Below are 23382 nucleotides of genomic sequence, written 5' to 3'. Positions count from 1 at the left end.
TTGACACATCTCAACACTGGGTCTGACAGACGGCCTCCATTAGAGAGGCCCAAGCAAGACGCGCCCCGAGGAGTGTCTTGCCAAATGTCACTACTCGGTCTGTTTGAGCGCCTCCAGGAGAGAGGCCCAAGCAAGACGTGCCCCGAGGAGCGTCTTGCCACATGTCAACAATGGGTCTGACTGAGGGCCTCCAGGAGAGAAGCCCAAGCAAGACGCGCCCCGAGGAGCGTCTTGCCACATGTCAACACTGGGTCTGACTGAGCGCCTCCAGGAGAGAGGCCCAAGCAAGACACGCCCCGAGGAGCGTCTTGACACATGTCAACACTGGGTCTGACTGAGGGCCTCCATGAGAGAAGCCCAAGCAAGACGCGCCCCGCGGACAGTCTTGCCACATGTCAACACTCGGTCTGACAAAGGGCCTCCAGGAGAGAGGCCCAAGGAAGACGCGCCCCGAGGAGTGTCTTGCCACATGTCACCACTGGGTCTGACTGAGCGACTCCAGGAGAGAGGCCCAAGCAAGACGCGCCCCGAGGAGCGTCTTGTCACATGTCAACACTGGGTCTTTCTGAGCGCCTCCAGGAGAGAAGCCCAAGCAAGACGCGCCCCGAGGAGCGTCTTTCCATATGTCAGCACTCGGTCTGACTGAGCGCCTCCAGGAGAGAGGCCCAAGCAACACGCGCCCCGAGGAGCGTCAGGCCACATGTCACTACTCAGTCTGACTGAGCGCCTCCAGGAGAGAGGCCCAAGCAAGATGCGCCCCGAGGAGCGTCTTGCCACTTGTCAACACTGGGTCTGATTGAGGGCCTTCTGGAGAGAGGCCCAAGGAAGACGCGCCCCGAGGAGTGTCTTGCCACATGTCAACAATTGGTCTTACTGAGGGCCTCCAGGAGAGAAGCCCAAGCAAGACGCGCCCCGAGGAGCTTCTTGCCACATGTCAGCACTGGGTCTGACTGAGCACCTCCAGGAGAGAGGTCCAAGCAACACGCGCCCCGAGGAGCGTCTTGCCACATGTCAACACTGGGTATGACTGAGTGCCTCCATGAGAGAAGCCCCAGCAAGACGCGCCCCGAGGAGCGTCTTGCCACATGTCACTACTCGGTCTGACTGAGCGCCTCCAGGAGAGAGGCCCAAGCAAGACGTGCCCCGAGGAGCGTCTTGCCACATGTCAACAATGGGTCTGACTGAGGGCCTCCAGGAGAGAAGCCCAAGCAAGAAGCGCCCCGAGGAGCGTCTTGCCACATGTCAACACTGGGTCTGACTGAGCGCCTCCAGGAGAGAGGCCCAAGCAAGACACGCCCCGAGGAGCGTCTTGTCACATGTCAACACTGGGTCTGACTGAGGGCCTCCATGAGAGAAGCCCAAGCAAGACGGGCCCCGAGGAGAGTCTTGCCACATGTCAACACTGCGTCTGACTGAGGGCCTCCAGGAGAGAAGCCCAAGCATGACGCACCCCGAGGAGCTTCTTGCTACATGTCAGCACTCGGTCTGACTGAGCGCCTCCAGGAGAGAGGCCAAAGCAAGACGCGCCCCGAGGAGCGTCTTGACACATGTCAACACTGGGTCTGACAGAGGGCCTCCATGAGAGAGGCCCAAGCAAGACGCGCCCCGAGGAGTGTCTTGCCACATGTCAACACTGTGTCTGACTGAGCGCCTCCAGGAGAGAGGCCCAAGCAAGACGCGCCCCGAGGAGCGTCTTGCCACATGTCACTACTCGGTCTGACTGAGCGCCTCCAGGAGGGAGGTCCAAGCAAGACGCGCCCCGAGGAACGTCTTGCCACATGTCACTACTCGGTCTGACTGAGCGCCTCCAGGAGAGAGGCCCAAGTAAGACGCGCCCCGAGGAGCGTCTTGCCACGTGTCAACACTGGGTCTGATTGAGGGCCTTCTGGAGAGAGGCCCAAGCAAGATGCGCCCCGAGGAGTGTCTTGCCAAATGCCAACACTGGGTCTGACTGAGGGCCTCAGGGAGAGAGGTCAAAGCAAGACGCGCCCCGAGGAGCGTCTTGCCACATGTCACTACTCGGTCTGACTGAGCGCCTCAGTGAGAGCGGTCCAAGCAAGAACGCGCCCCGAGGAGCGTCTTGCCACATGTCAACACTGGGTCTGACTGAGTGCCTCCATGAGAGAAGCCCCAGCAAGACGCGCCCCGAGGAGCGTCTTGCCACATGTCACTACTCGGTCTGTTTGAGCGCCTCCAGGAGAGAGGCCCAAGCAAGACGTGCCCCGAGGAGCGTCTTGCCACATGTCAACACTGGGTCTGACTGAGGGCCTCCATGAGAGAAGCCCAAGCAAGACACGCCCCGAGGAGAGTCTTGCCACATGTCAACACTCGGTCTGACAGAGGGCCTCCAGGAGAGAGGCCCAAGCAAGACGCGCCCCGAGGAGTGTCTTGCCACATGTCACCACTGGGTCTGACTGAGCCTCTCCAGGAGAGAGGCCCAAGCAAGACGCGCCCCGAGGAGCGTCTTGTCACATGTCAACACTGGGTCTTTCTGAGCGCCTCCAGGAGAGAAGCCAAGCGAGACGCGCCCCGAGGAGCGTCTTTCCACATGTCAGCACTCGGTCTGACTGAGCGCCTCCAGGAGAGAGGCCCAAGCAAGACGCACCCCGAGGAGCGTCTTGCCACATGTCAACAATGGGTCTGACTGAGGGCCTCCAGGAGAGAAGCCCAAGCAAGACGCGCCCCGAGGAGCGTCTTGACACATGTCAACACTGGGTCTGACAGAGGGCCTCCAGGAGAGAGGCCCAAGCAAGACGCGCCCCGAGGAGTGTCTTGCCACATGTCACCACTTGGTCTGACTGAGCGCCTCCAGGAGAGAGGCCCAAGCAACACGCGCCCCGAGGAGCGTCAGGCCACATGTCACTACTCAGTCTGACTGAGCGCCTCCAGGAGAGAGGCCCAAGCAAGACGCGCCCTGAGGAGCGTCTTCCCACGTGTCAACACTGGGTCTGATTGAGGGCCTTCTGGAGAGAGGCCCAAGCAAGACGCGCCCCGAGGAGCGTCTTGCCACATGTCAACAATGGGTTTTACTGAGGGCCTCCAGGAGAGAAGCCCAAGCAAGACGCGCCCCGAGGAGCTTCTTTTCACATGTCAGCACTGGGTCTGACTGAGCGCCTCCAGGAGAGAGGCCCAAGCAAGACGCGCCCCGAGGAGCGTCTTGCCACATGTCACTACTCGGTCTGACTGAGGGCCTCCAGGAGAGAGGTCCAAGCAACACGCGCCCCGAGGAGCGTCTTGCCACATGTCAACACTGGGTCTGACTGAGTGCCTCCATGAGAGAAGCCCCAGCAAGATGCACCCCGAGGAGCTTCTTGCCACATGTCACTACTCGGTCTGACTGAGCGCCTCCAGGAGAGAGGCCCAAGCAAGACATGCCCCGAGGAGCGTCTTGCCACATGTCAACAATGGGTCTTACTGAGGGCCTCCAGGAGAGAAGCCCAAGCAAGAAGCGCCCCGAGGAGCGTCTTGCCACATGTCAACACTGGGTCTGACTGAGCGCCTCCAGGAGAGAGGCCCAAGCAAGATACGCCCCGAGGAGCGTCTTGACACATGTCAACACTGGGTCTGACTGAGGGCCTCCATTAGAGAAGCCCAAGCAAGAAGGGCCCCGAGGAGAGTCTTGCCACATGTCAACACTGGGTCTGACAGAGGGCATCCAGGAGAGAGGCCCAAGCAATACGCGCCCAGAGGAGCGTCTTGCCACATGTCAATAATGGGTCTGACTGAGGGCCTCCAGGAGAGAAGCCCAAGCATGACGCACCCCGAGGAGCTTCTTGCTACATGTCAGCACTCGGTCTGACTGAGCGCCTCCAGGAGAGAGGTCAAAGCAAGACGCGCCCCGAGGAGCGTCTTGACACATGTCAACACTGGGTCTGACAGAGGGCCTCCATGAGAGAGGCCCAAGCAAGACGCGCCCCGAGGAGTGTCTTGCCACATGTCAACACTGTGTCTGACTGAGCGCCTCCAGGAGAGAGGCCCAAGAAAGACGCGCCCCGAGGAGCGTCTTGCCACATGTCACTACTCGGTCTGACTGAGCGCCTCCAGGAGGGAGGTCCAAGCAAGACGCGCCCTGAGGAACGTCTTGCCACATGTCACTACTCGGTCTGACTGAGCGCCTCCAGGAGAGAGGCCCAAGTAAGACGCGCCCCGAGGAGCGTCTTGCCACGTGTCAACACTGGGTCTGATTGAGGGCCTTCTGGAGAGAGGCCCAAGCAAGACGCGCCCCGAGGAGTGTCTTGCCAAATGTCAACACTGGGTCTGACTGAGCGCCTCAGGGAGAGAGGTCCAAGCAAGACGCGCCCCGAGGAGCGTCTTGCCACATGTCACTACTCGGTCTGACTGAGCTTCTCAGTGAGAGAGGTCCAAGCAAGACGCGCCCCGAGGAGCGTCTTGCCACATGTCAACACTGGGTCTGACTGAGTGCCTCCATGAGAGAAGCCCCAGCAAGACGCGCCCCGAGGAGCGTCTTGCCACATGTCACTACTCGGTCTGTTTGAGCGCCTCCAGGAGAGAGGCCCAAGCAAGACGTGCCCCGAGGAGCGTCTTGCCACATGTCAACAATGGGTCTGACTGAGGGCCTCCAGGAGAGAAGCCCAAGCAAGACGCGCCCCGAGGAGCGTCTTGCCACATGTCAGCACTGGGTCAGACTCAGCGCCTCCAGGAGAGAGGCCCAAGCAAGACACGCCCCGAGGAGCGTCTTGACACATGTCAACACTGGGTCTGACTGAGGGCCTCCATGAGAGAAGCCCAAGCAAGACGCGCCCCGAGGAGAGTCTTGCCACATGTCAACACTCGGTCTTACAGAGGGCCTCCAGGAGAGAGGCACAAGCAAGACGCGCCCCGACGAGTGTCTTGCCACATGTCACCACTGGGTCTGACTGAGCGCCTACAGGAGAGAGGCCCAAGCAAGACGCGCCCCGAGGAGCGTCTTGTCACATGTCAACACTGGGTCTTTCTGAGCGCCTCCGGGAGAGAAGCCCAAGCAAGACGCGCCCCGAGGAGCGTCTTTCCTCATGTCAGCACTCGGTCTGACTGAGCGCCTCCAGGAGAGAGGCCCAAGCAAGACGCGCCCCGAGGAGCGTCTTGCCACATGTCAACAATGGGTCTGACTGAGGGCCTCCAGGAGAGAAGCCCAAGCAACACGCGGCCCGAGGAGCGTCTTGCCACATGTCAGCACTCGGTCTGACTGAGCGCCTCCAGGAGAGAGGCCAAAGCAAGACGCGCCCCGAGGAGCGTCTTGCCACATGTCAACAATGGGTCTGACTGAGGGCCTCCAGGAGAGAAGCCCAAGCAAGACGCGCCCCGAGGAGCGTCTTGTCACATGTCAACACTGGGTCTGACTGAGCGCCTCCAGGAGAGAGGCCCAAGCAAGCCGCGCCCCGAGGAGCGTCTTGACACATGTCAACACTGGGTCTGACTGAGGGCCTCCATGAGAGAAGCCCAAGCAAGACGCGCCCCGAGGAGAGTCTTGCCACATGTCAACACTCGGTCTGACAGAGGGCCTCCAGGAGAGAGGCCCAAGCAAGACGCGCCCAGAGGAGCGTCTTGCCACATGTCAATAATGGGTCTGACTGAGGGCCTCCAGGAGAGAAGCCCAAGCATGACGCACCCCGAGGAGCTTCTTGCTACATGTCAGCACTCGGTCTGACTGAGCGCCTCCAGGAGAGAGGTCAAAGCAAGACGCGCCCCGAGGAGCGTCTTGACACATGTCAACACTGGGTCTGACAGAGGGCCTCCATGAGAGAGGCCCAAGCAAGACGCGCCCCGAGGAGTGTCTTGCCACATGTCAACACTGTGTCTGACTGAGCGCCTCCAGGAGAGAGGCCCAAGAAAGACGCGCCCCGAGGAGCGTCTTGCCACATGTCACTACTCGGTCTGACTGAGCGCCTCCAGGAGGGAGGTCCAAGCAAGACGCGCCCTGAGGAACGTCTTGCCACATGTCACTACTCGGTCTGACTGAGCGCCTCCAGGAGAGAGGCCCAAGTAAGACGCGCCCCGAGGAGCGTCTTGCCACGTGTCAACACTGGGTCTGATTGAGGGCCTTCTGGAGAGAGGCCCAAGCAAGACGCGCCCCGAGGAGTGTCTTGCCAAATGTCAACACTGGGTCTGACTGAGCGCCTCAGGGAGAGAGGTCCAAGCAAGACGCGCCCCGAGGAGCGTCTTGCCACATGTCACTACTCGGTCTGACTGAGCTTCTCAGTGAGAGAGGTCCAAGCAAGACGCGCCCCGAGGAGCGTCTTGCCACATGTCAACACTGGGTCTGACTGAGTGCCTCCATGAGAGAAGCCCCAGCAAGACGCGCCCCGAGGAGCGTCTTGCCACATGTCACTACTCGGTCTGTTTGAGCGCCTCCAGGAGAGAGGCCCAAGCAAGACGTGCCCCGAGGAGCGTCTTGCCACATGTCAACAATGGGTCTGACTGAGGGCCTCCAGGAGAGAAGCCCAAGCAAGACGCGCCCCGAGGAGCGTCTTGCCACATGTCAGCACTGGGTCAGACTCAGCGCCTCCAGGAGAGAGGCCCAAGCAAGACACGCCCCGAGGAGCGTCTTGACACATGTCAACACTGGGTCTGACTGAGGGCCTCCATGAGAGAAGCCCAAGCAAGACGCGCCCCGAGGAGAGTCTTGCCACATGTCAACACTCGGTCTTACAGAGGGCCTCCAGGAGAGAGGCACAAGCAAGACGCGCCCCGACGAGTGTCTTGCCACATGTCACCACTGGGTCTGACTGAGCGCCTACAGGAGAGAGGCCCAAGCAAGACGCGCCCCGAGGAGCGTCTTGTCACATGTCAACACTGGGTCTTTCTGAGCGCCTCCGGGAGAGAAGCCCAAGCAAGACGCGCCCCGAGGAGCGTCTTTCCTCATGTCAGCACTCGGTCTGACTGAGCGCCTCCAGGAGAGAGGCCCAAGCAAGACGCGCCCCGAGGAGCGTCTTGCCACATGTCAACAATGGGTCTGACTGAGGGCCTCCAGGAGAGAAGCCCAAGCAACACGCGGCCCGAGGAGCGTCTTGCCACATGTCAGCACTCGGTCTGACTGAGCGCCTCCAGGAGAGAGGCCAAAGCAAGACGCGCCCCGAGGAGCGTCTTGCCACATGTCAACAATGGGTCTGACTGAGGGCCTCCAGGAGAGAAGCCCAAGCAAGACGCGCCCCGAGGAGCGTCTTGTCACATGTCAACACTGGGTCTGACTGAGCGCCTCCAGGAGAGAGGCCCAAGCAAGCCGCGCCCCGAGGAGCGTCTTGACACATGTCAACACTGGGTCTGACTGAGGGCCTCCATGAGAGAAGCCCAAGCAAGACGCGCCCCGAGGAGAGTCTTGCCACATGTCAACACTCGGTCTGACAGAGGGCCTCCAGGAGAGAGGCCCAAGCAAGACGCGCCCCGAGGAGTGTCTTGCCACATGTCACCACTGGGTCTGACTGAGCGCCTCCAGGAGAGAGGCCCAAGCAAGACGCGCCCCGAGGAGCATCTTGTCACATGTCAACACTGGGTCTTTCTGAGCGCCTCCAGGAGAGAAGCCCAAGCAAGACGCGCCCCGAGGAGCTTCTTTCCTCATGTCAGCACTCGGTCTGACTGAGCGCCTCCAGGAGAGAGGCCCAAGCAAGACGCGCCCCGAGGAGCGTCTTGCCACATGTCAACAATGGGTCTGACTGAGGGCCTCCAGGAGAGAAGCCCAAGCAACACGCGGCCTGAGGAGCGTCTTGCCACATGTCAGCACTCGGTCTGACTGAGCGCCTCCAGGAGAGAGGCCAAAGCAAGACGCGCCCCGAGGAGCGTCTTGCCTCATGTCAACAATGGGTCTGACTGAGGGCCTCCAGGAGAGAAGCCCAAGCAAGACGCGCCCCGAGGAGCGTCTTGTCACATGTCAACACTGGGTCTGACTGAGCGCCTCCAGGACAGAGGCCCAAGCAAGCCGCGCCCCGAGGAGCGTCAGGCCACATGTCACTACTCAGTCGGACTGAGCGCCTCCAGGAGAGAGGCCCCAGCAAGACGCGCCCCGAGGAGCGTCTTGCCACATGTCAGCACTGGGTCTGACTGAGCGCCTCCAGGAGAGAGGCCCAAGCAAGACGCGCCCCGAGGAGCGTCTTGCCTTATGTCAGCACTCGGTCTGACTGAGCGCCTCCAGGAGAGAGGCCCAAGCAAGATGCGCCCCTAGGAGCGTCTTGCCACATGTCAACAATGGGTCTGACTGAGGGCCTCCAGGAGAGAGGCCCAAGCAAGATGCGCCCGCAGGAGCGTCGTGCCACATGTCAACACTGGGTCTGACTGAGCGCCTCAGGGAGAGAGGTCCAAGCAAGACGCGCCCCGAGGAGCGTCTTGCCACATGTCAACACTGGGTCTGACTGAGTGCCTCCATGAGAGAAGCCCCAGCAAGACGCGCCCCGAGGAGCGTCTTGCCACATGTCACTACTCGGTCTATCTGAGCGCCTCCAGGAGAGAGGCCCAAGCAAGACGTGCCCCGAGGAGCGTCTTGCCACATGTCAACAATGGGTCTGACTGAGGGCCTCCAGGAGAGAAGCCCAAGCAAGACGCGCCCCGAGGAGCGTCTTGCCACATGTCAGCACTGGGTCAGACTGAGCGCCTCCAGGAGAGAGGCCCAAGCAAGACACGCCCCGAGGAGCGTCTTGACACATGTCAACACTGGGTCTGACTGAGGGCCTCCATGAGAGAAGCCCAAGCAAGACGCGCCCCGAGGAGAGTCTTGCCACATGTCAACACTCGTTCTGACAGAGGGCCTCCAGGAGAGAGGCCCAAGCAAGACGCGCCCCGAGGAGTGTCTTGCCACATGTCACCACTGGGTCTGACTGAGCGCCTCCAGGAGAGAGGCCCAAGCAAGACGCGCCCCGAGGAGCGTCTTGTCACATGTCAACAATGGGTCTTTCTGAGCGCCTCCAGGAGAGAAGCCAGAGCAAGACGCGCCCCGAGGAGCGTCTTTCCTCATGTCAGCACTCGGTCTGACTGAGCGCCTCCAGGAGAGAGGCCCAAGCAAGACGTGCCCCGAGGAGCGTCTTGCCACATGTCAACAATGGGTCTGACTGAGGGCCTCCAGGAGAGAAGCCCAAGCAACACGCGGCCCGAGGAGCGTCTTGCCACATGTCACCACTCAGTCTGACTGAGCGCCTCCAGGAGAGAGGCCAAAGCAAGACGCGCCCCGAGGAGCGTCTTGCCACATGTCAACAATGGGTCTGACTGAGGGCCTCCAGGAGAGAAGCCCAAGCAAGACGCGCCCCGAGGAGCGTCTTGTCACATGTCAACACTGGGTCTGACTGAGCGCCTCCAGGAGAGAGGCCCAAGCAAGATGCGCCCCGAGGAGCGTCTTGACACATGTCAACACTGGGTCTGACTGAGGGCCTCCATGAGAGAAGCCCAAGCAAGACGCGCCCCGAGGAGAGTCTTTCCACATGTCAACACTCGGTCTGGCAGAGGGCCTCCAGGAGAGAGGCCCAAGCAAGACGCGCCCCGAGGAGTGTCTTGCCACATGTCACCACTGGGTCTGACTGAGCGCCTCCAGGAGAGAGGCCCAAGCAAGACGCGCCCCGAGGAGCGTCTTGTCACATGTCAACACTGGGTCTTTCTGAGCGCCTCCAGGAGAGAGGCCAAAGCAAGACGCGCCCCGAGGAGCGTCTTGCCACATGTCAACAATGGGTCTGACTGAGGGCCTCCAGGAGAGAAGCCCAAGCAAGACGCGCCCCGAGGAGCGTCTTGTCACATGTCAACACTGGGTCTGACTGAGCGCCTCCAGGAGAGAGGCCCAAGCAAGATGCGCCCCGAGGAGCGTCTTGACACATGTCAACACTGGGTCTGACTGAGGGCCTCCATGAGAGAAGCCCAAGCAAGACGCGCCCCGAGGAGAGTCTTTCCACATGTCAACACTCGGTCTGGCAGAGGGCCTCCAGGAGAGAGGCCCAAGCAAGACGCGCCCCGAGGAGTGTCTTGCCACATGACACCACTGGGTCTGACTGAGCGCCTCCAGGAGAGAGGCCCAAGCAAGACGCGCCCCGAGGAGCATCTTGTCACATGTCAACACTGGGTCTTTCTGAGCGCCTCCAGGAGAGAAGCCCAAGCAAGACGCGCCCCGAGGAGCTTCTTTCCTCATGTCAGCACTCGGTCTGACTGAGCGCCTCCAGGAGAGAGGCCCAAGCAAGACGCGCCCCGAGGAGCGTCTTGCCACATGTCAACAATGGGTCTGACTGAGGGCCTCCAGGAGAGAAGCCCAAGCAACACGCGGCCTGAGGAGCGTCTTGCCACATGTCAGCACTCGGTCTGACTGAGCGCCTCCAGGAGAGAGGCCAAAGCAAGACGCGCCCCGAGGAGCGTCTTGCCTCATGTCAACAATGGGTCTGACTGAGGGCCTCCAGGAGAGAAGCCCAAGCAAGACGCGCCCCGAGGAGCGTCTTGTCACATGTCAACACTGGGTCTGACTGAGCGCCTCCAGGACAGAGGCCCAAGCAAGCCGCGCCCCGAGGAGCGTCAGGCCACATGTCACTACTCAGTCGGACTGAGCGCCTCCAGGAGAGAGGCCCCAGCAAGACGCGCCCCGAGGAGCGTCTTGCCACATGTCAGCACTGGGTCTGACTGAGCGCCTCCAGGAGAGAGGCCCAAGCAAGACGCGCCCCGAGGAGCGTCTTGCCTTATGTCAGCACTCGGTCTGACTGAGCGCCTCCAGGAGAGAGGCCCAAGCAAGATGCGCCCCTAGGAGCGTCTTGCCACATGTCAACAATGGGTCTGACTGAGGGCCTCCAGGAGAGAGGCCCAAGCAAGATGCGCCCGCAGGAGCGTCGTGCCACATGTCAACACTGGGTCTGACTGAGCGCCTCAGGGAGAGAGGTCCAAGCAAGACGCGCCCCGAGGAGCGTCTTGCCACATGTCAACACTGGGTCTGACTGAGTGCCTCCATGAGAGAAGCCCCAGCAAGACGCGCCCCGAGGAGCGTCTTGCCACATGTCACTACTCGGTCTATCTGAGCGCCTCCAGGAGAGAGGCCCAAGCAAGACGTGCCCCGAGGAGCGTCTTGCCACATGTCAACAATGGGTCTGACTGAGGGCCTCCAGGAGAGAAGCCCAAGCAAGACGCGCCCCGAGGAGCGTCTTGCCACATGTCAGCACTGGGTCAGACTGAGCGCCTCCAGGAGAGAGGCCCAAGCAAGACACGCCCCGAGGAGCGTCTTGACACATGTCAACACTGGGTCTGACTGAGGGCCTCCATGAGAGAAGCCCAAGCAAGACGCGCCCCGAGGAGAGTCTTGCCACATGTCAACACTCGTTCTGACAGAGGGCCTCCAGGAGAGAGGCCCAAGCAAGACGCGCCCCGAGGAGTGTCTTGCCACATGTCACCACTGGGTCTGACTGAGCGCCTCCAGGAGAGAGGCCCAAGCAAGACGCGCCCCGAGGAGCGTCTTGTCACATGTCAACAATGGGTCTTTCTGAGCGCCTCCAGGAGAGAAGCCAGAGCAAGACGCGCCCCGAGGAGCGTCTTTCCTCATGTCAGCACTCGGTCTGACTGAGCGCCTCCAGGAGAGAGGCCCAAGCAAGACGTGCCCCGAGGAGCGTCTTGCCACATGTCAACAATGGGTCTGACTGAGGGCCTCCAGGAGAGAAGCCCAAGCAACACGCGGCCCGAGGAGCGTCTTGCCACATGTCACCACTCAGTCTGACTGAGCGCCTCCAGGAGAGAGGCCAAAGCAAGACGCGCCCCGAGGAGCGTCTTGCCACATGTCAACAATGGGTCTGACTGAGGGCCTCCAGGAGAGAAGCCCAAGCAAGACGCGCCCCGAGGAGCGTCTTGTCACATGTCAACACTGGGTCTGACTGAGCGCCTCCAGGAGAGAGGCCCAAGCAAGATGCGCCCCGAGGAGCGTCTTGACACATGTCAACACTGGGTCTGACTGAGGGCCTCCATGAGAGAAGCCCAAGCAAGACGCGCCCCGAGGAGAGTCTTTCCACATGTCAACACTCGGTCTGGCAGAGGGCCTCCAGGAGAGAGGCCCAAGCAAGACGCGCCCCGAGGAGTGTCTTGCCACATGTCACCACTGGGTCTGACTGAGCGCCTCCAGGAGAGAGGCCCAAGCAAGACGCGCCCCGAGGAGCGTCTTGTCACATGTCAACACTGGGTCTTTCTGAGCGCCTCCAGGAGAGAGGCCAAAGCAAGACGCGCCCCGAGGAGCGTCTTGCCACATGTCAACAATGGGTCTGACTGAGGGCCTCCAGGAGAGAAGCCCAAGCAAGACGCGCCCCGAGGAGCGTCTTGTCACATGTCAACACTGGGTCTGACTGAGCGCCTCCAGGAGAGAGGCCCAAGCAAGATGCGCCCCGAGGAGCGTCTTGACACATGTCAACACTGGGTCTGACTGAGGGCCTCCATGAGAGAAGCCCAAGCAAGACGCGCCCCGAGGAGAGTCTTTCCACATGTCAACACTCGGTCTGGCAGAGGGCCTCCAGGAGAGAGGCCCAAGCAAGACGCGCCCCGAGGAGTGTCTTGCCACATGACACCACTGGGTCTGACTGAGCGCCTCCAGGAGAGAGGCCCAAGCAAGACGCGCCCCGAGGAGCGTCTTGTCACATGTCAACACTGGGTCTTTCTGAGCGCCTCCAGGAGAGAAGCCCAAGCAAGACGCGCCCCGAGGAGCGTCTTTCCTCATGTCAGCACTCGGTCTGACTGAGCGCCTCCAGGAGAGAGGCCCAAGCAAGACGCGCCCCGAGGAGCGTCTTGCCACATGTCAACAATGGGTCTGACTGAGGGCCTCCAGGAGAGAAGTCCAAGCAACACGCGGCCCGAGGAGCGTCTTGCCACATGTCAGCACTCGGTCTGACTGAGCGCCTCCTTGAGAGAGGCCAAAGCAAGACGCGCCCCGAGGAGCGTCTTGCCTCATGTCAACAATGGGTCTGACTGAGGGCCTCCAGGAGAGAAGCCCAAGCAAGACGCGCCCCGAGGAGCGTCTTGTCACATGTCAACACTGGGTCTGACTGAGCGCCTCCAGGAGAGAGGCCCAAGCAAGCCGCGCCCCGAGGAGCGTCAGGCCACATGTCACTACTCAGTCTGACTGAGCGCCTCCAGGAGAGAGGCCCCAGCAAGACGCGCCCCGAGGAGCGTCTTGCCACATGTCAGCACTGGGTCTGACTGAGCGCCTCCAGGAGAGAGGCCCAAGCAAGACGCGCCCCGAGGAGCGTCTTGCCTTATGTCAGCACTCGGTCTGACTGAGCGCCTCCAGGAGAGAGGCCCAAGCAAGACGCGCCCCTAGGAGCGTCTTGCCACATGTCAACAATGGGTCTGACTGAGGGCCTCCAGGAGAGAGGCCCAAGCAAGATGCGCCCGCAGGAGATTCGTGCCACATGTCAACACTGGGTCTGACAGAGGGCCTCCAGGAGAGAGGCCCAAGCAAGACGCGCCCCGAGGAGCGTCTTGCCACATGTCACCTCTGGTTCTGACTGAGCGCCTCCAGGAGAGAGGCCCAAGCAAGACGCGCCCCGAGGAGCATCTTGTCACATGTCAACACTGGGTCTTTCTGAGCGCCTCCAGTAGAGAAGCCCAAGCAAGACGCGCCCCGAGGAGCGTCTTGCCACATGTCAGCACTAGGTCTGACTGAGCGCCTCCAGGAGAGAGGCCCAAGCAAGACGCGCCCCGAGGAGCGTCTTGCCACATGTCAACAATGGGTCTGACTGAGGGCCTCCAGGAGAGAAGCCCAAGCAAGACGCGCCCCGAGGAGCGTCTTGACACATGTCAACACTGGGTCTGACAGAGGGCCTCCAGGAGAGAGGCCCAAGCAAGACGCGCCCCGAGGAGTGTCTTGCCACATGTCACCAATTGGTCTGACTGAGCGCCTCCAGGAGAGAGGCCCAAGCAAGACGCGCCCCGAGGAGCGTCTTGCCAAGTGTCAACACTGGGTCTGATTGAGGGCCTTCTGGAGAGAGGCCCAAGCAAGACGCGCCCCGAGGAGCGTCTTGCCACATGTCAACAATGGGTCTTACTGAGGGCCTCCAGGAGAGAAGCCCAAGCAAGACGCGCCCCGAGGAGCTTCTTTCCACATGTCAGCACTCGGTCTGACTGAGCACCTCCAGGAGAGAGGCCAAAGCAAGACGCGCACCGAGGAGGGTCTTGACACATGTCACTACTCAGTCTGACTGAGCGCCTCCAGGAGAGAGGCCCAAGCAAGACGCGCCCCGAGGAGTGTCTTGCCAAGTGTCAGCACTCGGTCTGACTGAGCGCCTCCAGGAGAGAGGCCCAAGCAAGACGCGCCCCGAGGAGCGTCTTGCCACATGTCAACAATGGGTCTGACTGAGGGCCTCCAGGAGAGAAGCCCAAGCAACACGCGGCCCGAGGAGCGTCTTGCCACATGTCACCACTCGGTCTGACTGAGCGCCTCCAGGAGAGAGGCCAAAGCAAGACGCGCCCCGAGGAGCGTCTTGCCACATGTCAACAATGGGTCTGACTGAGGGCCTCCAGGAGAGAAGCCCAAGCAAGACGCGCCCCGAGGAGCGTCTTGTCACATGTCAACACTGGGTCTGACTGAGCGCCTCCAGGAGAGAGGCCCAAGCAAGATGCGCCCCGAGGAGCGTCTTGACACATGTCAACACTGGGTCTGACTGAGGGCCTCCATGAGAGAAGCCCAAGCAAGACGCACCCCGAGGAGAGTCTTGCCACATGTCAACACTCGGTCTGGCAGAGGGCCTCCAGGAGAGAGGCCCAAGCAAGACGCGCCCCGAGGAGTGTCTTGCCACATGTCACCACTGGGTCTGACTGAGCGCCTCCAGGAGAGATGCCCAAGCAAGACGCGCCCCGAGGAGCGTCTTGTCACATGTCAACACTGGGTCTTTCTGAGCGCCTCCAGGAGAGAAGCCCAAGCAAGACGCGCCCCGAGGAGCGTCTTTCCTCATGTCAGCACTCGGTCTGACTGAGCGCCTCCAGGAGAGAGGCCCAAGCAAGACGCGCCCCGAGGAGCGTCTTGCCACATGTCAACAATGGGTCTGACTGAGGGCCTCCAGGAGAGAAGCCCAAGCAAGACGCGCCCCGAGGAGCGTCTTGTCACATGTCAACACTGGGTCTGACTGAGCGCCTCCAGGAGAGAGGCCCAAGCAAGCCGCGCCCCGAGGAGCGTCAGGCCACATGTCACTACTCAGTCTGACTGAGCGCCTCCAGGAGAGAGGCCCCAGCAAGACGCGCCCCGAGGAGCGTCTTGCCACATGTCAGCACTGGGTCTGACTGAGCGCCTCCAGGAGAGAGGCCCAAGCAAGACGCGCCCCGAGGAGCGTCTTGCCTTATGTCAGCACTCGGTCTGACTGAGCGCCTCCAGGAGAGAGGCCCAAGCAAGACGCGCCCCTAGGAGCGTCTTGCCACATGTCAACAATGGGTCTGACTGAGGGCCTCCAGGAGAGAGGCCCAAGCAAGATGCGCCCGCAGGAGATTCGTGCCACATGTCAACACTGGGTCTGACAGAGGGCCTCCAGGAGAGAGGCCCAAGCAAGACGCGCCCCGAGGAGCGTCTTGCCACATGTCACCTCTGGTTCTGACTGAGCGCCTCCAGGAGAGAGGCCCAAGCAAGACGCGCCCCGAGGAGCGTCTTGTCACATGTCAACACTGGGTCTTTCTGAGCGCCTCCAGTAGAGAAGCCCAAGCAAGACGCACCCCGAGGAGCGTCTTGCCACATGTCAGCACTAGGTCTGACTGAGCGCCTCCAGGAGAGAGGCCCAAGCAAGACGCGCCCCGAGGAGCGTCTTGCCACATGTCAACAATGGGTCTGACTGAGGGCCTCCAGGAGAGAAGCCCAAGCAAGACGCGCCCCGAGGAGCGTCTTGACACATGTCAACACTGGGTCTGACAGAGGGCCTCCAGGAGAGAGGCCCAAGCAAGACGCGCCCCGAGGAGTGTCTTGCCACATGTCACCAATTGGTCTGACTGAGCGCCTCCAGGAGAGAGGCCCAAGCAACACGCGCCCCGAGGAGCGTCAGGCCACATGTCACTACTCAGTCTGACTGAGCGCCTCCAGGAGAGAGGCCCAAGCAAGACGCGCCCCGAGGAGCGTCTTGCCAAGTGTCAACACTGGGTCTGATTGAGGGCCTTCTGGAGAGAGGCCCAAGCAAGACGCGCCCCGAGGAGCGTCTTGCCACATGTCAACAATAGGTCTTACTGAGGGCCTCCAGGAGAGAAGCCCAAGCAAGACGCGCCCCGAGGAGCTTCTTTCCACATGTCAGCACTCGGTCTGACTGAGCACCTCCAGGAGAGAGGCCAAAGCAAGACGCGCACCGAGGAGGGTCTTGACACATGTCACTACTCAGTCTGACTGAGCGCCTCCAGGAGAGAGGCCCAAGCAAGACGCGCCCCGAGGAGTGTCTTGCCAAGTGTCAGCACTCGGTCTGACTGAGCGCCTCCAGGAGAGAGGCCCAAGCAAGACGCGCCCCGAGGAGCGTCTTGCCACATGTCAACAATGGGTCTGACTGAGGGCCTCCAGGAGAGAAGCCCAAGCAACACGCGGCCCGAGGAGCGTCTTGCCACATGTCACCACTCGGTCTGACTGAGCGCCTCCAGGAGAGAGGCCAAAGCAAGACGCGCCCCGAGGAGCGTCTTGCCACATGTCAACAATGGGTCTGACTGAGGGCCTCCAGGAGAGAAGCCCAAGCAAGACGCGCCCCGAGGAGCGTCTTGTCACATGTCAACACTGGGTCTGACTGAGCGCCTCCAGGAGAGAGGCCCAAGCAAGATGCGCCCCGAGGAGCGTCTTGACACATGTCAACACTGGGTCTGACTGAGGGCCTCCATGAGAGAAGCCCAAGCAAGACGCGCCCCGAGGAGAGTCTTGCCACATGTCAACACTCGGTCTGGCAGAGGGCCTCCAGGAGAGAGGCCCAAGCAAGACGCGCCCCGAGGAGTGTCTTGCCACATGTCACCACTGGGTCTGACTGAGCGCCTCCAGGAGAGATGCCCAAGCAAGACGCGCCCCGAGGAGCGTCTTGTCACATGTCAACACTGGGTCTTTCTGAGCGCCTCCAGGAGAGAAGCCCAAGCAAGACGCGCCCCGAGGAGCGTCTTTCCTCATGTCAGCACTCGGTCTGACTGAGCGCCTCCAGGAGAGAGGCCCAAGCAAGACGCGCCCCGAGGAGCGTCTTGCCACATGTCAACAATGGGTCTGACTGAGGGCCTCCAGGAGAGAAGCCCAAGCAACACGCGGCCCGAGGAGCGTCTTGCCACATGTCAGCACTCGGTCTGACTGAGCGCCTCCTTGAGAGAGGCCAAAGCAAGACGCGCCCCGAGGAGCGTCTTGCCTCATGTCAACAATGGGTCTGACTGAGGGCCTCCAGGAGAGAAGCCCAAACAAGACGCGCCCCGAGGAGCGTCTTGTCACATGTCAACACTGGGTCTGACTGAGCGCCTCCAGGAGAGAGGCCCAAGCAAGCCGCGCCCCGAGGAGCGTCAGGCCACATGTCACTACTCAGTCTGACTGAGCGCCTCCAGGAGAGAGGCCCCAGCAAGACGCGCCCCGAGGAGCGTCTTGCCACATGTCAGCACTGGGTCTGACTGAGCGCCTCCAGGAGAGAGGCCCAAGCAAGACGCGCCCCGAGGAGCGTCTTGCCTTATGTCAGCACTCGGTCTGACTGAGCGCCTCCAGGAGAGAGGCCCAAGCAAGACGCGCCCCTAGGAGCGTCTTGCCACATGTCAACAATGGGTCTGACTGAGGGCCTCCAGGAGAGAGGCCCAAGCAAGATGCGCCCGCAGGAGCGTCGTGCCACATGTCAACACTGGGTCTGACAGAGGGCCTCCAGGAGAGAGGCCCAAGCAAGACGCGCCCCGAGGAGCGTCTTGCCACATGTCACCTCTGGTTCTGACTGAGCGCCTCCAGGAGAGAGGCCCAAGCAAGACGCGCCCCGAGGAGCGTCTTGTCACATGTCAACACTGGGTCTTTCTGAGCGCCTCCAGGAGGGAAGCCCAAGCAAGACGCGCCCCTAGGAGCGTCTTGCCACATGTCCGCACTAGGTCTGACTGAGCGCCTCCAGGAGAGAGGCCCAAGCAAGACGCGCCCCGAGGAGCGTCTTGCCACATGTCAACAATGGGTCTGACTGAGGGCCTCCAGGAGAGAAGCCCAAGCAAGACGCGCCCCGAGGAGCGTCTTGACACATGTCAACACTGGGTCTGACAGAGGGCCTCCAGGAGAGAGGCCCAAGCAAGACGCACCCCGAGGAGTGTCTTGCCACATGTCACCAATTGGTCTGACTGAGCGCCTCCAGGAGAGAGGCCCGAGCAACACGCGCCCCGAGGAGCGTCAGGCCACATGTCACTACTCAGTCTGACTGAGCGCCTCCAGGAGAGAGGCCCAAGCAAGACGCGCCCCGAGGAGCGTCTTGCCAAGTGTCAACACTGGGTCTGATTGAGGGCCTTCTGGAGAGAGGCCCAAGCAAGACGCGCCCCGAGGAGCGTCTTGCCACATGTCAACAATGGGTCTTACTGAGGGCCTCCAGGAGAGAAGCCCAAGCAAGACGCGCCCCGAGGAGCTTCTTTCCACATGTCAGCACTCGGTCTGACTGAGCACCTCCAGGAGAGAGGCCAAAGCAAGACGCGCACCGAGGAGGGTCTTGACACATGTCAACACTGGGTCTGACAGAGGGCCTCCATGAGAGAGGCCCAAGCAAGACGTGCCCCGAGGAGTGTCTTGCCACATGTCAACACTCGGTCTGACTGAGGGCCTCCATGAGAGAGGCCCAAGCAAGACGCGCCCCGAGGAGTGTCTTGCCACATGTCACCACTTGGTCTGACTGAGCGCCTCCAGGAGAGAGGCCCAAGCAACACGCGCCCCGAGGAGCGTCAGGCCACATGTCACTACTCAGTCTGACTGAGCGCCTCCAGGAGAGAAGCCCAAGTAAGACGCGCCCCGAGGAGCGTCTTGCCACGTGTCAACACTGGGTCTGATTGAGGGCCTTCTGGAGAGAGGCCCAAGCAAGACGCGCCCCGAGGAGCGTCTTGCCACATGTCAACAATGGTTCTTACTGAGAGCCTCCAGGAGAGAAGCCCAAGCAAGACGCGCCCCGAGGAGCTTCTTGCCACATGTCAGCAATTGGTCTGACAGAGGGCCTCCATGAGAGAGGCCCAAGCAAGACGCGCCCGTGGAGTGTCTTGCCAAATGTCAACACTGGGTCTGACTGAGCGCCTCAGGGAGAGACGTCCAAGCAAGACGCGCCCCGAGGAGCGTCTTGCCACATGTCACTACTCGGTCTGACTGAGCGCCTCAGTGAGAGAGGTCCAAGCAAGACGCGCCCCGAGGAGCGTCTTGCCACATGTCAACACTGGGTCTGACTGAGTGCCTCCATGAGAGAAGCCCCAGCAAGACGCGCCCCGAGGAGCGTCTTGCCACATGTCACTACTCGGTCTGTTTGAGCGCCTCCAGGAGAGAGGCCCAAGCAAGACGTGCCTCGAGGAGCGTCTTGCCACATGTCAACAATGGGTCTGACTGAGGGCCTCCAGGAGAGAAGCCCAAGCAAGACGCGCCCCGAGGAGCGTCTTGACACATGTCAACACTGGGTCAGACTGAGCGCCTCCAGGTGAGAGTCCCAAGCAAGACACGCCCCGAGGAGCGTCTTGACACATGTCAACACTGGGTCTGACTGAGGGCCTCCATGAGAGAAGCCCAAGCAAGACGCGCCCCGAGGAGAGTCTTGCCACATGTCAACACTCGGTCTGACAGAGGGCCTCCAGGAGAGAGGCCCAAGCAAGACGCGCCCCGAGGAGTGTCTTGCCACATGTCACCACTGGGTCTGACTGAGCCTCTCCAGGAGAGAGGCCCAAGCAAGACGCGCCCCGAGGAGCGTCTTGTCACATGTCAACACTGGGTCTTGCTGAGCGCCTCCAGGAGAGAAGCCCAAGCAACACGCGGCCCGAGGAGCGTCTTGCCACATGTCAGCACTCGGTCTGACTGAGCGCCTCCAGGAGAGAGGCCAAAGCAAGACGCGCCCCGAGGAGCGTCTTGACACATGTCAACACTGGGTCTGACAGAGAGCCTCCAGGAGAGAGGCCCAAGCAAGACGCGCCCCGAGGAGTGTCTTGCCACATGTCACCACTTGGTCTGACTGAGCGCCTCCAGGAGAGAGGCCCAAGCCAGACGCGCCCTGAGGAGCGTCTTGCCACGTGTCAAACCTGGGTCTGATTGAGGGCCTTCTGGAGAGAGGCCCAAGCAAGACGCGCCCCGAGGAGAGTCTTGCCACATGTCAACAATGGGTCTTACTGAGGGCCTCCAAGAGAGAAGCCCAAGCAAGACGCGCCCCGAGGAGCTTCTTTTCACATGTCAGCACTGGGTCTGACTGAGCGCCTCCAGGAGAGAGGCCCAAGCAAGACGCGCCCCGAGAAGCGTCTTGACACATGTCAACACTGGGTCTGACAGAGGGCCTTCAGGAGAGAGGCCCAAGCAAGACGCGCCCCGAGGAGAGTCTTGCCACATGTCAACACTCGGTCTTACAGAGGGCCTCCAGGAGAGAGGCACAAGCAAGACGCGCCCCGACGAGTGTCTTGCCACATGTCACCACTGGGTCTGACTGAGCGCCTACAGGAGAGAGGCCCAAGCAAGACGCGCCCCGAGGAGCGTCTTGTCACATGTCAACACTGGGTCTTTCTGAGCGCCTCCGGGAGAGAAGCCCAAGCAAGACGCGCCCCGAGGAGCGTCTTTCCTCATGTCAGCACTCGGTCTGACTGAGCGCCTCCAGGAGAGAGGCCCAAGCAAGACGCGCCCCGAGGAGCGTCTTGCCACATGTCAACAATGGGTCTGACTGAGGGCCTCCAGGAGAGAAGCCCAAGCAACACGCGGCCCGAGGAGCGTCTTGCCACATGTCAGCACTCGGTCTGACTGAGCGCCTCCAGGAGAGAGGCCAAAGCAAGACGCGCCCCGAGGAGCGTCTTGCCACATGTCAACAATGGGTCTGACTGAGGGCCTCCAGGAGAGAAGCCCAAGCAAGACGCGCCCCGAGGAGCGTCTTGTCACATGTCAACACTGGGTCTGACTGAGCGCCTCCAGGAGAGAGGCCCAAGCAAGCCGCGCCCCGAGGAGCGTCTTGACACATGTCAACACTGGGTCTGACTGAGGGCCTCCATGAGAGAAGCCCAAGCAAGACGCGCCCCGAGGAGAGTCTTGCCACATGTCAACACTCGGTCTGACAGAGGGCCTCCAGGAGAGAGGCCCAAGCAAGACGCGCCCCGAGGAGTGTCTTGCCACATGTCACCACTGGGTCTGACTGAGCGCCTCCAGGAGAGAGGCCCAAGCAAGACGCGCCCCGAGGAGCATCTTGTCACATGTCAACACTGGGTCTTTCTGAGCGCCTCCAGGAGAGAAGCCCAAGCAAGACGCGCCCCGAGGAGCTTCTTTCCTCATGTCAGCACTCGGTCTGACTGAGCGCCTCCAGGAGAGAGGCCCAAGCAAGACGCGCCCCGAGGAGCGTCTTGCCACATGTCAACAATGGGTCTGACTGAGGGCCTCCAGGAGAGAAGCCCAAGCAACACGCGGCCTGAGGAGCGTCTTGCCACATGTCAGCACTCGGTCTGACTGAGCGCCTCCAGGAGAGAGGCCAAAGCAAGACGCGCCCCGAGGAGCGTCTTGCCTCATGTCAACAATGGGTCTGACTGAGGGCCTCCAGGAGAGAAGCCCAAGCAAGACGCGCCCCGAGGAGCGTCTTGTCACATGTCAACACTGGGTCTGACTGAGCGCCTCCAGGACAGAGGCCCAAGCAAGCCGCGCCCCGAGGAGCGTCAGGCCACATGTCACTACTCAGTCGGACTGAGCGCCTCCAGGAGAGAGGCCCCAGCAAGACGCGCCCCGAGGAGCGTCTTGCCACATGTCAGCACTGGGTCTGACTGAGCGCCTCCAGGAGAGAGGCCCAAGCAAGACGCGCCCCGAGGAGCGTCTTGCCTTATGTCAGCACTCGGTCTGACTGAGCGCCTCCAGGAGAGAGGCCCAAGCAAGATGCGCCCCTAGGAGCGTCTTGCCACATGTCAACAATGGGTCTGACTGAGGGCCTCCAGGAGAGAGGCCCAAGCAAGATGCGCCCGCAGGAGCGTCGTGCCACATGTCAACACTGGGTCTGACTGAGCGCCTCAGGGAGAGAGGTCCAAGCAAGACGCGCCCCGAGGAGCGTCTTGCCACATGTCAACACTGGGTCTGACTGAGTGCCTCCATGAGAGAAGCCCCAGCAAGACGCGCCCCGAGGAGCGTCTTGCCACATGTCACTACTCGGTCTATTTGAGCGCCTCCAGGAGAGAGGCCCAAGCAAGACGTGCCCCGAGGAGCGTCTTGCCACATGTCAACAATGGGTCTGACTGAGGGCCTCCAGGAGAGAAGCCCAAGCAAGACGCGCCCCGAGGAGCGTCTTGCCACATGTCAGCACTGGGTCAGACTGAGCGCCTCCAGGAGAGAGGCCCAAGCAAGACACGCCCCGAGGAGCGTCTTGACACATGTCAACACTGGGTCTGACTGAGGGCCTCCATGAGAGAAGCCCAAGCAAGACGCGCCCCGAGGAGAGTCTTGCCACATGTCAACACTCGGTCTGACAGAGGGCCTCCAGGAGAGAGGCCCAAGCAAGACGCGCCCCGAGGAGTGTCTTGCCACATGTCACCACTGGGTCTGACTGAGCGCCTCCAGGAGAGAGGCCCAAGCAAGACGCGCCCCGAGGAGCGTCTTGTCACATGTCAACAATGGGTCTTTCTGAGCGCCTCCAGGAGAGAAGCCAGAGCAAGACGCGCCCCGAGGAGCGTCTTTCCTCATGTCAGCACTCGGTCTGACTGAGCGCCTCCAGGAGAGAGGCCCAAGCAAGACGCGCCCCGAGGAGCGTCTTGCCACATGTCAACAATGGGTCTGACTGAGGGCCTCCAGGAGAGAAGCCCAAGCAACACGCGGCCCGAGGAGCGTCTTGTCACATGTCAACACTGGGTCTGACTGAGCGCCTCCAGGAGAGAGGCCCAAGCAAGATGCGCCCCGAGGAGCGTCTTGACACATGTCAACACTGGGTCTGACTGAGGGCCTCCATGAGAGAAGCCCAAGCAAGACGCGCCCCGAGGAGAGTCTTTCCACATGTCAACACTCGGTCTGGCAGAGGGCCTCCAGGAGAGAGGCCCAAGCAAGACGCGCCCCGAGGAGTGTCTTGCCACATGTCACCACTGGGTCTGACTGAGCGCCTCCAGGAGAGAGGCCCAAGCAAGACGCGCCCCGAGGAGCGTCTTGTCACATGTCAACACTGGGTCTTTCTGAGCGCCTCCAGGAGAGAGGCCCAAGCAAGACGCGCCCCGAGGAGCGTCTTGCCACATGTCAACAATGGGTCTGACTGAGGGCCTCCAGGAGAGAAGCCCAAGCAACACGCGGCCTGAGGAGCGTCTTGCCACATGTCAGCACTCGGTCTGACTGAGCGCCTCCAGGAGAGAGGCCAA

This window comes from Nothobranchius furzeri, chromosome 7, assembly GCF_043380555.1.
Source record: "Nothobranchius furzeri strain GRZ-AD chromosome 7, NfurGRZ-RIMD1, whole genome shotgun sequence".
Lineage (NCBI taxonomy): Eukaryota > Metazoa > Chordata > Actinopteri > Cyprinodontiformes > Nothobranchiidae > Nothobranchius > Nothobranchius furzeri.
The sequence above is the reverse complement of the archived record's forward strand: the minus strand, read 5'-3'. Positions refer to the sequence as shown.